Genomic DNA, 16,871 nt, shown 5'->3' on the forward strand with positions numbered 1-16,871 from the left:
CGGCATGCTGTCGCCCAGCCGATTCATTCCTGGTACGGCCTCGCGCGCGGCATGGCGTGTTGCTAATATAGAAGGCGGTGACATCTTTCACCCATATATAAATCCAGATGGGTGCGACCACGGATCCTGTGCCGGCTTCGCTTCTTCGACATCTGCGAGCAGCAAAAGTTGACTTTAGTGTATACGCTGAAGAGGACGAAGGCGAAAGCCTTCGCGCTCACGAGACGTTCATTACATTACTTGACGTTTTCATTCGAATGCGTTGTTACTTAAATCGTATTCGTTGTTTTCTCTTCACTTGTTTCTCTCTTGTTCTCTTTCATTGTTTGCCTAGACATCGCCGCTGGTTCTGCGTGGTTAGTAGCACGTTAGAGCGGTCGTGGCAAGCCCACGAAGACCATTACGACACTTACGCAGGTTCACTGAATGATTCGATCTTTCTTTTTTTTATTCTAGCACTTCAGTCGACGAGGGTAGCTCTATGTGCTTGCATATAAGGTGCCTCCAACTTTCTTGTAGTGCAGGCAGAATGAGAGGGACACGGAGTGGCAAATTATACAAACGCACAGCGCTAACTTTCAACAACAAATTTATTTCCAGTTCTCGCAAGCGTACTTATACTCCTAAAAACGTCATTAGACACATGTACATATTGCTCGGTAAATACGAACAAAACTGGAAAAACCACTCGCAGACGTTTTCTGTGGCCACACTGATTATTTAGAAGGACCTCCATTCAACGAGAACTCAGATAATCGAGCTCTTTTAATGGTATAGAAATTGATTGCTTACTGGCGCATGCGCTTGAATTTCGGTGCCACAAAGCCGGGCGGTCGTCGGATTTTTTCGACCCATGAGCCATCTGAGAATGTCGCCGTATAATACCGTATTTTCGCGATTCTAAGCACCCCCCGATTCTAAGCACCCCCCCCCCCCTCTATTTTCGCGAGAAAGTTAGGAAAAAAGTTTGCATGCGAATCTAAGCATCCCCCTATTTGTTAGGAAGAGCGCGTAGCCAAGGCCGCCGAACGCGCTTGCTCACTCTGGAATCATTGCTCGACGGACCTGCAGGCATGCGGTCGATGCTTCTGTTGGACGCGTTTCGTGGCCATCTAACTCCGGAAGTAAAGACAAAGCTTCGGAACATCAATAACGACGTGGTTGTGATTCCGGGTGGCATGACGCCAGTGCTGCAACCCCTCGACGTTTCAGTCAACAAGCCCTTCAAAGCCAATCTTCGACAGTAGTACGAAGTGTGGGTGCGAGACCCTGACCGGAAGAAGATGCCGACGGGAAAGCTGCAGAAAGCGTCCCCATCAACCATCGCAAAGTGGATTTCGGACGCGTGGAAGAGGGTCAAGTGGACGTTGTGGTCAAATCATTTAAGAAGAGTTCGATCACAAACAACATCGATGGAACGGAAGACGACCTGCTGTGGGATACCGAGAGCAGCGGTTCAAGTGGTGCGACGAACTAGAGTGGCAGTGATAGTGACTGAGCATCCTACACAAGCGGTGGGTTCATTGTCTGCAGCAATTTTTCTTTTGAAAGTTTGCAAAATAAAATGTTATTTGTCGCACCCATCTCGTCGTGATGTCGCAGCGAAAAGAGGGAGGGGGGGGGGGTCATTCTAGATTTTTCGAATCTAAGCACCCCCCCGTCACTTTGGGCATCGCGATCGTGAGAAAAGGGGGTGCTTAGAATTGAGTAAATACGGTAATATCTAAGAAGCGCCGTTAGAGACGTGTGCGTGCGCGCACGTGAGAGAGAGAGAGAGAGAGAGGCGACGTCCTCCGTCCTCCCCTTTTGAGTGCTTCGGCATGACCGCCACTGCAGACAGTGCTCGGCTCGGCTGTGACGGACGAGTGACCGGCTCTACCACCGCCTTTGCGCCAGCCTTCAAGCGATTCCCGTGCCCCTGAAGCCACGCTTTGGACTGACTCTTAAACTGTAGCTCTCGAAGAACGGGGGGGGATGAAACCCTTCATGTCGAACAGCAGTGCTCCTGAACCACGGCAGTGCTGCAGCGGTGGTCGCGCTGTTGGTTTCATATCCCATCTAAGGATATAACTGCCTTTCACAGGCAGCTTGGAACGGAATATTGAAATTGTATTTGGGCTGCACGGCCATGTAAAGCCGCAGAGGTGGTTGAAGATTTGGCTCCCTTTTTTTTTCCCCTCTAGTATAGACGCTTTTCGTCGCCTTGGTTTCTTTTTTCTTTACTTTCCACGTGTGAGACGACTTCGCCTTTTTTTTTTTAATATTTGCCTTCCCGTGGTAGGAGGCAAGCACAGCCAAAATGAGGCCGGAATCGCAGGGTTTCTGGCGTGTAATACTGCAGTCTCTTCTTTCATATACACCGTTCCGGCCCGAATGAAATATGTCTTCCTGCGTGCGCGTGGCGCCCATGGTCTTCCCTGCGATAACACGATTAATGTTTAAAGCCAGAACATTTACTCTGCGTATAGTTCCCGCTCCTGGTCGGGAAACTAATCTCCAGGAGTTCTTATTTGAAACCAGTTTTCTCCAGTTATTGTATTCGGAGTTGATTAATTCGCTCGCCCAACTGCGGGAATTTCGCGGCACACAAAAAAGATGGCTTCGTCTTTTAATTTACTTGCCTATGCGTTCGTTCGTTGGCGTGTTCCTTTTCCAGGGACCATTTCACTTGCGCTTACGTTAAGACTTTTGCTTGCGGGAGGCACGCGTCGTTGTATAACATATCTTATTCTGCACGCCTTACGCGTAATACGTGTTTCAGACCTGCCGAATTTGAAGCCTTATAGGCTGTGCGTATGGCGTCGCCTGGCAGGCAGCAGAATCCGTCCTACGTCTTGCGCATTCCGCACATAAAGTGAAATTCTAATAACCACAGTTGCGACAGTACATAAATATGAGCCGTATTACACCTTACACAAAAATATATTCTAACGCCGCACTCGAGGAGCATGGAAGAGGAAGAAGCGGCGCGAGGGGTTTGTGTGTGTGTAGTGACTTTTGAAGGAGAGGAAGAGAGAAGTGCAGTGCCATAACTGTCTCTCAGAGGAGGACACCTCAACAGCACTGCACAGGGAAAGGGGAGTGGGGAGAAAAAGATCAAGGAGAGAAGGAAAAGAAGGCGGAACAAATAACAAGAAGGGTGAAGAAGCAATGCGGGGCTTACAGCCGCGCTCTCAGCTGCGTGTCACAGCAAAAGTCAAGTAGGGCAGGACGCACTTTCTTGACATTGGAAGGGTGGGCTGCCGGAAAGAGAAGTGCTCCCTCCGAGTCACAGGGCAGTCCCACACGACGGTATGATGCAAATAGCGCAGTGCGCTCAACATCGAAGGCCGGGCAGCGGAGCAGAAGGTGCTCAAGCGTCTCCTCCTCACCGCAATCCAAGCACGCGGGGCTGCCTCTTCCGTTCAGTCTGTGCATTCTGGCGGCCGTGTTGTAGCAGCCGACGCGCAGCCGAAGGAGAAACGAGCGGTCCCAGCGGGAGAGACCCGCGCGGGGGAGGAGGCGAGGGGGCGCACCTGCAGCAACGCGCGGATCCGGGTGCTGCGCGCGGAGGATGCGCAGTATCGCCGTCTTGGCCACGTCGAAACGGGTGACGGAGCTGGCGAGGGGGAAGCGAGTCGAGAGAGCTTGCTTCGCGAGGGCGTCGGCCGCTTCGTACCCGGGCAGGCCGATGTGCGCGGGGACCCACTGCAATGCCACATCGCAGCCCTGATTTACGAGATGGCGCAGTTTTGATCCCACGCGCTGCACAAGCGGAAGACCGGCATAGTCCTTCCTCAGCATGCACAGAGCCGCACGCGAGTCCGACAGTATCGCGGCAGACGAGACACCGCACTGCTGAAGAAGTAAGTCAGCCGCGAAGTCAATCGCCGTGAGTTCGGCGACTGTCGACGAGGCAGGAAAACGAAGGCGGCACTGTCGAGACGCAGAAATGTCCGGTGACGTGCACGCGGCAGCGGCGGAACCGTCACTGGACACGGATCCGTCAGTGTACACTAGGAGTCGGTCGCGTAGATGTTCGAAGATCAATGCAGCCGTCTCCTGTTACATGGGCGAGGGGTTTGGGTGATCGCCTGTTTCGGACCATCCCATGCCTTCTCTACCCTTTTCACTGTAAATAAATCCATTCTACATCCGTAACGATGTGTACACGAAGTTGGAAAACAAGACTGTCGTAATTCTACCAGGTACTAAACAAGGCAATGGCTATATCGATTCGTGTATCAAAACTGTGCGCAATAAATTACAGAGGAGTATCTGAAAGTGCAAGGGCGAACCCTGTAGGTAAAAATAAATCGATAAGTAAATTGGTACAAGCACAAAAATCTAGAATGAAAAAAATCATATTAACTAAGACCACAGTACACAGTAACATATTGCTCGAACTCAAATGGCAAAATAAGCAGGCTCGAATTAGCAGTACGCGTCAAAAAATATATATTAGAGCAATGTACGGGCTAGGGCTGGCCGGAAACCTTGTGCTCAGCCCGAGCCGTGGGCCGGGCTCGTACCGGGTAAGCAATTTTTAATCCGGCCCTGGCCGGGCTCCGGCCTAGGAGCTTCGAGTCTCAGTCGGGCTCTGTTAGGCCCGGGCATGCCATTCGCCACTGCGAAAAGTTGGGGCGCTATCGCGCAGGCGGCTCGCTTTTCGAACGTTCGGTTTGGCTGCTACGTCTCAAAGTGGGCCTTGCTTAGACTTTGTGAGAACGGGAGGGAGAGCACAGCCAACTGGCGACTCCAACTAAATGCTCGCCCCCGAGCGGCCGCGCCGATCAATAGCCGATCCAGGTTCAAGTTTAAAGCGAAAGAGGGCCTCCTAGCACGGCATGCGCTAAGCACTGTTAGGAACGGCCTGCAGAGATGCCGACATTCAACGCTTTCTCAGCCAGCTGCAGCTGCGAGCGTGGCGAGCTTCCCCGAAGAGACCATGGAAGCCTTCAACACCCGCTGCGGTGACTCGTTTCGTAGGGACCTTGAGGTGCCGCGTCAACACCCGTCGGCGCCGCTATCACTAAACGCGATCGGCGGACCAACTTGTTAGTGAAATCGCCAACGCCTTCACGGTTCGACTGAAGCAGGGGGATTTCCTGGAATGTGTAGGTGTTGAGGACGATCCCACCGCTGCCACCAGTTGTAGGAGTTGTCGGACGATCCCACCGCTGTCGACCAGATGTAAGATTTGGTGTCGGGCTTGTAGGATGATCGGAGGAACTTGGGGCGACAGGACTAGGCGAGCAGGGTTTACTTACATTATTTACAGTTTAAACAAGACATACATCGACAGTCTAGCGTGACTCCCAAATGGTACCCGCAAGACAAAGCATACAGCAAACGAGCACACAGCTCACGAGTACATTTCGAGCACAGAGCAAGACAACGAGCGCACTATAGCAGCTGGCAATCGCTGCTTATAAGCGCGCTCCGTTCGACGTCATCGCAAACTACACGCATTTTTGGAGGAGGAGGGCTCACACACACGTGCCGCACAGGTTTCAGTGCTCTCTCGAGGGCAGACGACCTTTGCAGCGCAGTCGTCGTGGTATCCATTGTCTGGCGTCCCCATAGTCAGCTGGTCACGCCCGACCCCAGCCGGCGCCGCTAAATTCCAGAGCTGCCTTTTTCCTGTAGTCGCCACGTGTGTCCGCATATTGTGACGAATCCTGGGGCCCCCGTACCGCAAAGCACCCTTCTGCCAGGGAGGCTCCCCCTGCCGCAGAGAGACCATGATGACCCGGCAAATTAACCAACAATACACGGGGCGCCAAACATGGCCAGCCCTGCTGTCGTCACCGATCCTCCAAACGCGGCGCATGGTCGGTTAGCGTTGTCGTCCTCGCTCGTTCTCTGAAGGGCGCCGCCACGGCGGGTCGGTCGAAGCACGTGCAGCGGGCTGAAATAGCTGGCACGTTTGCCACCCCGTCCGGCCTTTCCTAACAAAGGAGATGCCTTGCGGTGCCTTCTCACGGGCCTTTGAAGACGCCAGACAATGGACAGCGGCGGAGGCCACTGTGCGAGGTCCGCTCGGAGATTAAGAGGTGTCTGCTCGGGGCAAGACGCGTGTCAGCGAGAACCCGCTCAACTCGGGTTCTGGGAACCCAAAGTGTGTGTGAGCCCTCCTCCTCCAAAAAGGCGGGTCGACTGCGTTGACGTTGGACGATACGAATCGGCGGTGAACTGCCGTTTTTCCCTCACCCAGGGATCTAGGGAGCACGGAGTGTTTATAAGCGGCTGTTTGTCGGCTGCTAGGGTGTGCTCGTCATCGTGCTGGACCAGCAGTGTGCTGGGTGTGTTTGGAGCTTCGTGCTCGTATGCTGTATGCTTCGTCTTGCGTGCTCCATTTGGGAGCCACGCTAGACTGTCTAATGTATCTCTTGTTTAAAATGCAACTACTGTAAATAAACCCTGTACGCCTAGTTCCTCCCAAGTTCCTCTCTACGACCTTCAACCCTTACAAATGGTGGCAGCGGCGAGATCGTCCGACAACTCTTACAGGACACGCTGAATGTCTCGTAGTTCTTAAAAAAAAAAAAAAACGGATGTCGAAATGCTTTCGTTGTGTGTCAGTATGCGTGTCATGGAGGTGGAAAAACAGCAATGATTTCATCTTTTCGCGAAAGAAGCAGACGGCGCCTATCGGAGGGCGTCTTAAATACGAAACTTCGCATTCGGAAAAGTTGATGGCTGATACTATACCGGTTTGTTCGTAACAGATCACTCGTGACTTCTTTCTTCCCGGCGAGAGGAGCATTGATTTCATATTTATTTATTTTAAAGGTCTTGCTGGCCTTCCAAATCGCGGAGAGTACTTTGTTTACGCAGGAGCGTTAATAAATTAGAGTGATGTGCGTTTAAGCTTCAATTCATTTTGTTCGTTTATAGCTTTGTGCTCCAGCGTTAGTGCTACTGATGCGGGAATAACTGCCTCGGAAGGTGTGAAGTTGATTGACACGTGTTATGCCGCGAGGTGACATATCGTTTTCATAACATGCTTTCGTTTAGCGGTGCAAGCCGAAGGTGCTGTTTTCTCATTCAACGCGTTGAATTGTCAGTTAATGTGCTCGCAACAAATTTTGAAGCAACACCAAACAGCGCTCGTTCGAGCTATGGAGCGTTCGACCTGCGCACAGCGCCGCTAATTTGTTTCCCGACACTGTGCACGAAACTAAATTCCATTACGACTGGTTCAGTTCATTTTCAAGTCATGCATTTACACTGATAAAAGTGACTTTACCGAAAAGAAAACCCTCGCTAAACTTTGGAAACCTGTTGGAACAAACTCAACTTGGCCCGATTGGTTGTTATTCACTTGTCGCGTTTCACTAAGGTTCGAGAATTTCTACGGGCGGCGGGTGTCTGCTGTGTTAGCAAGCCCGGGTCCTGCCTCGAACACTGCGTACTGCGAGCACGAAAAAGCGCCAGTCACTGGACGCAGATGACCTTATCACGCGCATCAACTTACGATAAGAAGAAAGGTGCGGGCCCGGCTCAAAAACGTAACTCTCCTTTGTTTTTGTCCAATTGCAAGGCACACTGACCAGGCAACCTCACAGTTTTTAGCCTTGTTTTATCAGTGCAGAATATCCGTATTTAGCTTCTGAAAGCAAGACAGACGTTACTGCCTATACATGGTGTCCGAACTATCATGCACCGAGATTTGAAAATATGCAAATGCCGCATAGCAAATGCCGTTTTTTGTCGTCGCTTGGAGATACTCTGATTATATTTTGCATTTCCCCTGATTACATAATTAGTATTAAGTAATTAGTCATCTTCTCAAACATTATAATTACACGATCAGTGTCAGTGACAAAATTATAGAGCAGCATGAGAAACTCCCGGTACAGCTTTCGGTCGTTCATTACATGCCACATAAGTGTTTTTCCGAGCGTGAAAGAAGCCCGCAAATACACGCAAGATGCCTCGAGCGGCCAGTCGCGCCGACAATGTTACCGCCTTTGGACTTCATAAGGAACGGCACGGTGACGCCGACGACGACGGCAGATATGCGCCTGGAGTGTCTGTATAATTGTTATCGCGATAAAGCTTCCTGCACGGCAAGCACGTCGTGCGTCTAGTAACAACGGTGAAAACATATGCCCTCGCAAAAGAAAAAAAGATAGTGAAACAACGGCTACTTGCCCGAAAACTGACTTCGAAAAGACTTCGAAAACTACCCGCTCAGAAAAACCATATAGAGCACGAAGGGCGTTCTTATGCGTCTTGAGGCCACTGGCTACCGAGAATGCCCACCAAGCGTTCGCAGAAGTGGCGGTGGAACGGGGTCTCCATGTGGAAAAAGCTCGTCCCACCACATCCGTCCAGGTTGGGCGAGCGACGACGACAAGACGAGAGGAGCGGCCATTGCGAGCCGACCGTTCGATTTTGCGTCTTTAGGCATGCCTGCGTGGCGTGTTGGTTAGGGTAGTGGGCTTCTTTGCTGGTGTTGTACCGTGATTGAGTCCCGCAGGCAGTCTTGATCACGGTGAATATGTTCTATTTTTTTTATTTCGTGACACACACACACGCGCGCACGGACGCACGCACGCACGCACCGACGCAAACCGTCACCAGCCCATTCACTGGCTCTCAGCTAAAAATCGGCGGCTTGAATGGCATACCTGTAACACGCAACAATATATTGACCCAACAGGAACGTCGTTTAGAACGCGATTTAATAACCATAAGTCTCGCGCCAAGACACTTCCGAAGTTGCCCCTATCAAAACATGTCACGATGCCTGGTCACCCCTTTGATAAAATTACGGGAACCGTATTGGAGTCCGGTTTTCGCTCGCCCCACGAGCGGGAAATCCACGAATCTTTCCTCATCTATAAGTTTGGCTCTGTAAAGTCGGGCATAAACGAACACACAGGCACTCTCACTAATCTGCTCTCCACTACTTAACGTGATCTTATTGCATCTGCGTTTCAGATTTTTTACACAGCGCGTTCCACCTATTTTTGTGTTGTTGCCCGTCCTATAGCTTGTAGTTTTTGCCATGTGCGCATAATATCGTTACAATGCGTAATTCATATCGTGCCTAACTCGTATCGCAATTCTGAACACCACAAAAGGAGGCTCTTATGTTGATTAAAGATGGACGCTGTGCACATCCTTACCTCGCGTATTGTGCATGCTTGCTGTTTGTGTATCTTCAATGTAAAAAAAAATGAAATTATGGGGTTTAACGTGACAAAACCACTTTCTGTTTATGAGGCACGCCGTAGTGGAGGACTCCGGAAATTTCGACCATCCGGGGTTCTTAACCGTGCACCTAAATCTAAGTACAAGGACGTTTTCGCCTCCATCGAAATGCGGCCGCCGTGGCCGGGATTCGATCCCACGACCTCGTGCTCAGCAGCCTAACACCATAGCCACTGAGCAACCACGGCGGGTGTATCTTCAATGTATAACCGTATCAATTTACTGCCGAATAATTTTGCGCATGTGTAGCAACATTTTAGAAATGTTTAAAAAGGCTGCCGATGTCTTCTTGCATGTCACTGACGAAGGCCGGCCCAGCAGCCGAAACGTTTGACAGTAAAAAAGAACGTGTGTTCACGTACGTCGTGTTTATCCTTTTGTGCTGTGTATATATATGTATATATATATATATATATATCATAAGAAGCGAACAAACACTAACACCGAGGACAACATAGGGAAATTACTTGTGCTTAATAAATGAAATAAAGAAACGATAAATTAATGGAAATTAAAGTGGATGAAAAAACAACTTGCCGCAGGTGGGAGCATCGCAAGCGAAATGCAAAGGTTGTGGGTTCGGTTCCCACCTGCGGCAAGTTGTTTTTTCATCCACTTTAATTTCCATTAATTTATCGTTTCTTTATTTCATTTATTAAGCACAAGTAATTTCCCCTATGTCGTCCTCGGTGTCAGTGTTTGTTCCCTTCTTATGCTATGACTAATAACAATCGGGCCCCTCGGTTAAGCCCCTTTCTTCTCGTTTATATATATATATATATATATATATATATATATATATATATATATATATATATATATATAATGTATGTATATATATGGCCACGGCGGGCGCATTTCGATGGGGGCGAAATGCGAAAACACCCGTGTACTTAGATTTAGGTGAACGTTAAAGAACCCCAGGTGGTCGAAATTTCTGGAGTCCTCCACTACGGCGTGCCTCATAATCAGAAAGTGGTTTTGGCACGTAAAACCCCATAATTTAATACACACACACACACACACACACACACATATATATATATATATATATATATATATATATATATATACACGCTGTCCCAGCTAATGTGGACCAAGATTTTAAAGATACCCAAGAGCTCTAGAGAAATCGTACTGACTGCATAGTAGCCGTAGTCGTATGTACTTGCGGCCAGTATTTTTTTCATCACGAAGTATTACTTAATTAATTACTTTTAATTAATGAACTTTTTAATTATTGCTTGAATCGCAAACATATCAATTACAAAGTTGTAAGGCACCTCAAATAACATCCGAATCAAGCGTTCGTTTAGTGCTCAGCTTTGCCTCGTTGGTTTTTCCGAGAAAAAACAAACGCGCGCGAGACATCCAAAATACGAAATACACTCCTAGGCAAAGTTACACCCTTTGGCTTGCCCCCTTCTGCCACACAACGATAATCGTTATCTGCCTTGATGCGTTTCCTTTCTTTAACGCTGCGAGCCCGGAACTTTCTAGTAACGAACGGCACGCGCGTTATCAGAACGGGCACTCCAAAGGGTGTAAACTGTTCTATGCTGATAACGCGCGTGCCGTTCGTTACTGGAAAGTACCGGGCTCGCAGCGTTAAAAAAAGGAAACGCATCAAGGCAGATGACGATTATCGTTGCGTGGCAGAAGGGGCAAGCCAAAGGGTGTAACTTTGCCTAAGAGTGTAGATACGCGCTGGCGCGCCGCTACTCAAGCGCTCTCAAGCGAATAGCCACGGATACACGGCTTCACTAGCGGCGCCAGCTCGATACAGGGCTTCGCGCTATGTGATGGTCGCGGCATCAAGAGAACGCGCCGCTGACGCATTGATAAGCGTAGCGGAGCCTTGTACGAGGCGGCGATAAGGGAATGCCGCCGTAGTACATCTTTCAATGGTTGCTTGTCGGCGCTTGAGTAGCGGCGTGCAAGTGCGCATCTATTTCCTATATCGCGTATTTCGCGGGCTTCTGTTTTTTTCTTGGAAAAAAACAACCAGGACCACTTCACCACGAAATAAATGCTTGATTCGCAGGTTATTTAAGGTGCCCTACAACTTCGTAATTGATATGTTTGCGATTGAAGCAATAATAAAAAGGTAACTAATTAAAAGTAATTACTTAATTAATACTTCGTGATGAAAGAAATACTGGCCGTAAGTACATAGGACTACGGCTACTATGCAGTCGGTACGATTTCTCTGGAGCTCTTTGGTGTTTTTCAAAGCTTGGTCCAAGTTAGCTGGGACGCGCTATATAAGGGAGGGAGCATCAAGGGGTTAATAACCTGGCATCTTGTATTGTGTTTTCGTCTTGTCCGCGGTTAATTGCCGGCTAAATATTTGCTAAGTTGTTTTCAACCTCTACAGTATGAGCGAAGTTTGCGCTGGTTTATTGCCTAATGTTTAATATCACTTTGACGCTAGCTGTGCCCGTTATAATTGGTAGCACGAATTTGTTTGTTATTTCAATACCCTTAGGTGTGGAAATAAAAATAAGCATACTGGCAGGATGATTGCCGCTCAGGACAATGGACATTTAAGGGTTTAGACTCCGCGGAAAGCTACCTTCGCACGTTTGTTAAAAACGAAAAGAAGAAAAATAAAAGAGAGCGCTAAGAGTAAACAAAAGTGACGCGTAGGGGGCACCCGGATTTGAACCGGGGACCTCTCGATCTGCAGTCGAATGCTCTGCCACTGAGCTATACCCCCACTGCTGGGCACGTAGCCAGAACAACGCTGGCGCTGCGCGTTAGCTGCGTCTGCGTAGCTGTTGGAGATAACAAAAGGAAAAAAAAAAAAAACAAGCGAGGGAAAAGGGTAGGGGCTGGCTGGGATTAAACACCGCAGGTCACCGACGACTGAGGAAGGGGAGAGCGCCTGTCGGCGACGCTCCTCCTCGCTCACACAGCGCAAGTTCGCTGCCTCCGAAGCGTGCTACTCAACAGCTACGCTGAATAGATCGAATCGTGGCATTTACGCGATTATGCCGCGATAAGTAGAATGCTTTTCCAGAGACACTTTTGTTTTTTTTTTTGTTTTTTTTTTTTTTTGCGACCGAGGCAAGTATACGTGTCTTCTACAGGCGGCACGGTTCTTTGGAATCTGTGTATTCTATTGATTTCTTATCTGTGTCACCGAGTGACCGATGCGGCGGCGATAATGGCGGCGTGATATCCAATGAAAGGGGAAGACGAAAATAACCGAAAACTTAATGGCAAATCGTTTGCGCTATCTAGCCCTTTGTTTCATTCCGTGTCAGCTCTCGCATTCCTTTTCCTCGGCGCTGTGCTCTGCGCTGCTGGCTGGGCACTCGGCAAACCCGGTTGTGCGTTTACGAGCGGTCTCTGAGCGGGTGCGAAACGGAAAGGCCAATCAAGAAAAAAAAAAAACAAAGGGAGGGAAGGGGGTCATTTAGTACTGCGGAGGAAGTATACTAAACGGAAGAGTGGGACTATGCAACGGAAACCAGCAACCGAGTTCAAAGCCTGTTAATTAAGGCAGTTAATAGAGCTCGCAATGTGCGCTGCTCTGAGAACGCGATAAGGAATGTTACTGCGCCGTCAGCTTCCCTATTTCAAAGTAGAGTCCATTATTACAGCCCCAATAAAGGGGCGCTAAAGATATTTTTTTTTCGGCCTAGTTGTAAATTACTCTCCCGCAATATACCATAAATGCCACTCTTACCGTGAGAAGACGCTCGGTAAGCCAGAAAGATCCGCCGTGGTGGCTCACTGGCTTTGCCGTTGCGCTGATAAGCACGAGGTCGCGGGATCAAATCCCGGCTGCGGCGACCGCATTTCGATGGGGCTGAAACCCAAAAAACTCCCGCGCGTTGGGTGCATGTTAAAGAGCCCCAGTTTGTCAAAATTAATCCGGAATCTTCCACTACGGCGTGCCTCATAATCAGATAGATCGTGGTTTTGGCACGTAAAATACCATAATTAATTTTTTAAACCAGAAAAAGAAACGCAATAACGAAATAACGCTGCCTGGATGTTCCCGCACCAGATCGCCGCGACGTCATGCATTTTGACGGTATCTCCACGTTAACTAACTAATAATTAACTTTTAATCAGTCAATAATGGCTAAATTGCTTTGGCGAAATTGTGAACTTCGCAAGTTTCGAGAGCATTTCTCTGCTTGATAATAATGGCCCAGTACGAGAAAATAAACGGTGTATTCATTAAAATCTGTGACTTCACGCTCACTTACAGACGCTGACGCACAAACGCGACATAAAAAAGAAAAGCGGGCGAAGGGGAGATTGAGCGTCACTTTCTGCTGTATTATCACATCTTTTACCGCCAAATTATATTCAAAGCAAGGTATTGTTTCGGGTAGCACAAGACTCGCGTGTCTCTGGTAAAAACCAAGTGGAGCCAGGATCCAAGTACTACGCCTATCTGGCGTTTCCCGGTGTGCTACCGCTTTGGCGCGTTAGTTCCAGCGCCGCACGCACACTCTTCTGTACTTCGTGGGGAAAGAAGGAAATTGCTGCACCACAAGTGTATCTGGCGCATGTTGTAGAAGTCGTAGCGCTAGACCTCTGACCACGCAGTAAGCCCTCTGCCAAGAGAGAGAGAGAGAGAGAAATTTCAAGCAGAATAAACTCCGGTTACTTACGTAAAGCATTAGGTAGATGTTAGGCTGTGCACGATCTCCAAGATTGTCCCACGACAACGCCGAGATGCACGCGAAAAACTCGATATTCAGCGAAGAATGCTTCGCATTGAAAGAGACGTTAAACGGCGTATAGCGGTATTGCCATAACAGGTCTTCGTCAGGCTGGCTTTGGCTCTGACAGCCGTTGCTGCTGGACTGCCGGCCAGAGACGTGCTTTAGTTAGGGTGGCTAGAAGGGGAGGTGTGAATACCGGCGGCGCAAACGTGACCCCACAGCGCACCGATGCCGCGGGGCGGCGCTGTTGACCAAGGCGGGGTAAGCACGCAGCCGAAATGAGCGCATCGCCAGCCTCGCGTCGGCTGCATCTCTACCAACAAAGTGAAAATGAGCCCGTTTCGGGTATCCCGCGCTTTCTGCGAGCGTCAAAGAATGAATCTTTATCATGAAAACAATGTTATGTCAGCCCAAATCATTACTCCTGTGAGATTTTACGGGCCCAGTTCGCACTGTATCGAGATTCAAACGCGTTTTGTCTGTGCGCATATCGTGAGCTGGCTTTGGGTGTTAAGAGCTAGTGGGGGGCTTCGAAATAATTTCGATCACTTCGGGTTCTTTAACGCGCACTGACATCATACGGCACACGGGCGCCTTGCATATCGCCTCCCTGAAAATGCGACCGCCGTCCTCGAGATCAGCAGTCAATCACCCTATGCGTGCCGTAAGACCTGTAAACTGCAGACAAAGTCTGTACGTATTTACAAACCACTTTTTGTCTGCGCTTGTAGACCTGTAGCATGTCATTTTGACGCTCATATAAGGAATTTACTATGATTGCAGACAGTGAAGCAACAAATCTGGTCATGAAATCGTTTATTTACAAGTGAGCAAAAATATTTACAACACACAAGGTTTCAGTGTTTTCCGTTTCTTCTCACTGCTCTGCTGATTGAAACTTTTAAGCAAAACGTGAATCCTTGTGACGCAATAAAAACGTATAACTAAGGCTGTCAGGGTAGAATGGTCTAGGTAACTAATCTTTGACATTTAACCAATTGACTGCAAAATCTCGGCCACAAATTTGGCATGCTAGCGTGTTACACTGAATTAAAAATTATGGGGTTCTATGAGCCAAAACCACTTTCTGATTATGAGGCACGCCGTAGTGGAGGGCTCCGGAAATTTTGACCACCTGGGGTTCTTTAACGTGCACCTAGATATAAGTACACGGGTGTTTTCACATTTCGCCCCCATCGAAATGCGGCCGCCGTGGCCGGGATTCGATCCCACGACCTCGTGCTCAGCAGCCCAACACCATAGCCACTGAGCAACCACGGCGAGTGTTACACTGAATAAACGAGTGAGTTTGTTTTCAAAGGCATTGTCCAGCTTGTAGAACGATTCTGAGGGATATAAAAGGCCCTCAAAGTCCCACTCTTTGGATGCCTCTGGTGGAAGCTCTCTGGGGATATTGCCTTTATGGTGCTTCGCAGTCTTCATAATGTGTGGGCAAAACACGCCTTCTCGCCACATAACCTGCAATGTAATAAACTAGCCGTGCGTCGCTGCGGTGCTCAACATAACCTTGGTGGTCCACAGCATCTCGCCCTCGAATGACGGAATGTCGGGAGGAACACTCCAAAACAGGCGACGAGACCAACTGACAGCGGAGGGCGCAGTCCAGCGCGGGAGTACCACGCCGTACTACCACGCCGCGAGCAGCAGCGCCACGTTCCCCCTGGTGGCATCGGTGCGCAAGGGGGTCACGCGCGCCCGAAGGAAAGCGCCGCCGGTATTCACACCTCCCCTTCTAGCCACCCTACTTTAGTGGCAAACGCGTATAATTTCAGACGGCGCGATTGCCGTAAATCACGTGGCTGGAGTCTGTGTTGCTCGCGTGCTTCCGAGCGCACACGTTGACTCTAGCGTGAACCCGCGGCCTTGTTAACCACATTCATTATCGCCGACAGCAACTGTTGCCACCCGCCGCGGTTGCTTAATGGCTATGGTGTTGGGCTGCTGAGCACGAGGTCGCGGGATCGAATGCCGGCCACGGCGACCGCATTTCGATGGGGGCGAAAACACCCGTGTACTTCGATTTAGGTGCACGTTAAAGTACCCCAGGTGGTCCAAATTTCCGGAGTCCCCCACTACGGCGTGCCTCATAATCAGAAAGTGGCTTTGCCACGTAAAACCTCATAATTAAAAAAAAAAAGAACTTGCCGTCACCTTCCGCGTGTTATTGCCGTATTGCACTGCAGGCAGGCATTGTAGGCGTGATGAAAAATCAAAGTTTCAACATCAACCCGCGTGGCACTTTCACCTTTTAAAAAAATGCTATAGTTTGACATTGCATTTCGAAACAAACCGGACCCGAGGCTCGGCATTTTGTGTAATATTCACGTGAGGAAACGAATCGTTTAATTCTTCTCTGCGGCGACGCTGGCTCATTGGCTGCGCCGTTCTGCTGCTCAACTCGTGGTCGCGGGTCTGCCTCGGCTGCGGCGGCCGCGTTCCAATAGGGGCAAAATGCAAAAACGTTCGTGGTACTTAGGTTTATGCGCACGTTAAAGAATCCCAGGTGGTCAAAATGAATCTGCAGTCTGCCACTACGGCGTGCCCCGTAATCAGATCGTGATTTTCGGACGTTACCCCAGAATTATTTTATTAAGTCGGAAGAAGAGTCGCAGTTCGCAATAGCGCGCACTTCCAAGTTATTGTTTATCTTTTATGCGTCTCCCACACCTCGCACCTCGTAGATAAAGAGCCCTGGGTCTCGTCCAACCTCTATCAATCACCGTATATCACTCCATTTTTCCAGCTCTCTTAACGAGCGTAAACCTTCGAAGTCGAGCACACGGTGCGGACGGATAACGGTATGGGTGACAGTTTCGTTCCCCGCAGGAGTCTCGCGAAAAAAAAAAAAAAAAAAAACAAGCGTGGCTGCCTGGGCCAAGCTTCGCGCAAGCGCTCTCACCGCTGGCCGATCGCGCGGTCGTCGTTCTCGCCGACCGGGTTTGATGTGTTGTCCACGGC

The 16,871-nt window shown here is 49.4% G+C and overlaps 1 protein-coding gene and 1 non-coding gene across 2 annotated transcripts in view; one reads left to right on the forward strand and one right to left on the reverse strand.

Annotated features, from left to right (window-relative positions):
- Positions 1-16,871, forward strand: part of MCU (mitochondrial calcium uniporter) — a 323,985-nt gene that overhangs the window by 254,950 nt on the left and 52,164 nt on the right. The window lies entirely within an intron of this gene.
- On the reverse strand, positions 11,852-11,923 carry TRNAC-GCA (transfer RNA cysteine (anticodon GCA)). Its single transcript has one exon. It is a non-coding gene; the product is annotated as a tRNA-Cys (tRNA).

Source organism: Dermacentor andersoni, chromosome 1 (genome assembly GCF_023375885.2).
Source record: "Dermacentor andersoni chromosome 1, qqDerAnde1_hic_scaffold, whole genome shotgun sequence".
Taxonomy (NCBI): domain Eukaryota; kingdom Metazoa; phylum Arthropoda; class Arachnida; order Ixodida; family Ixodidae; genus Dermacentor; species Dermacentor andersoni.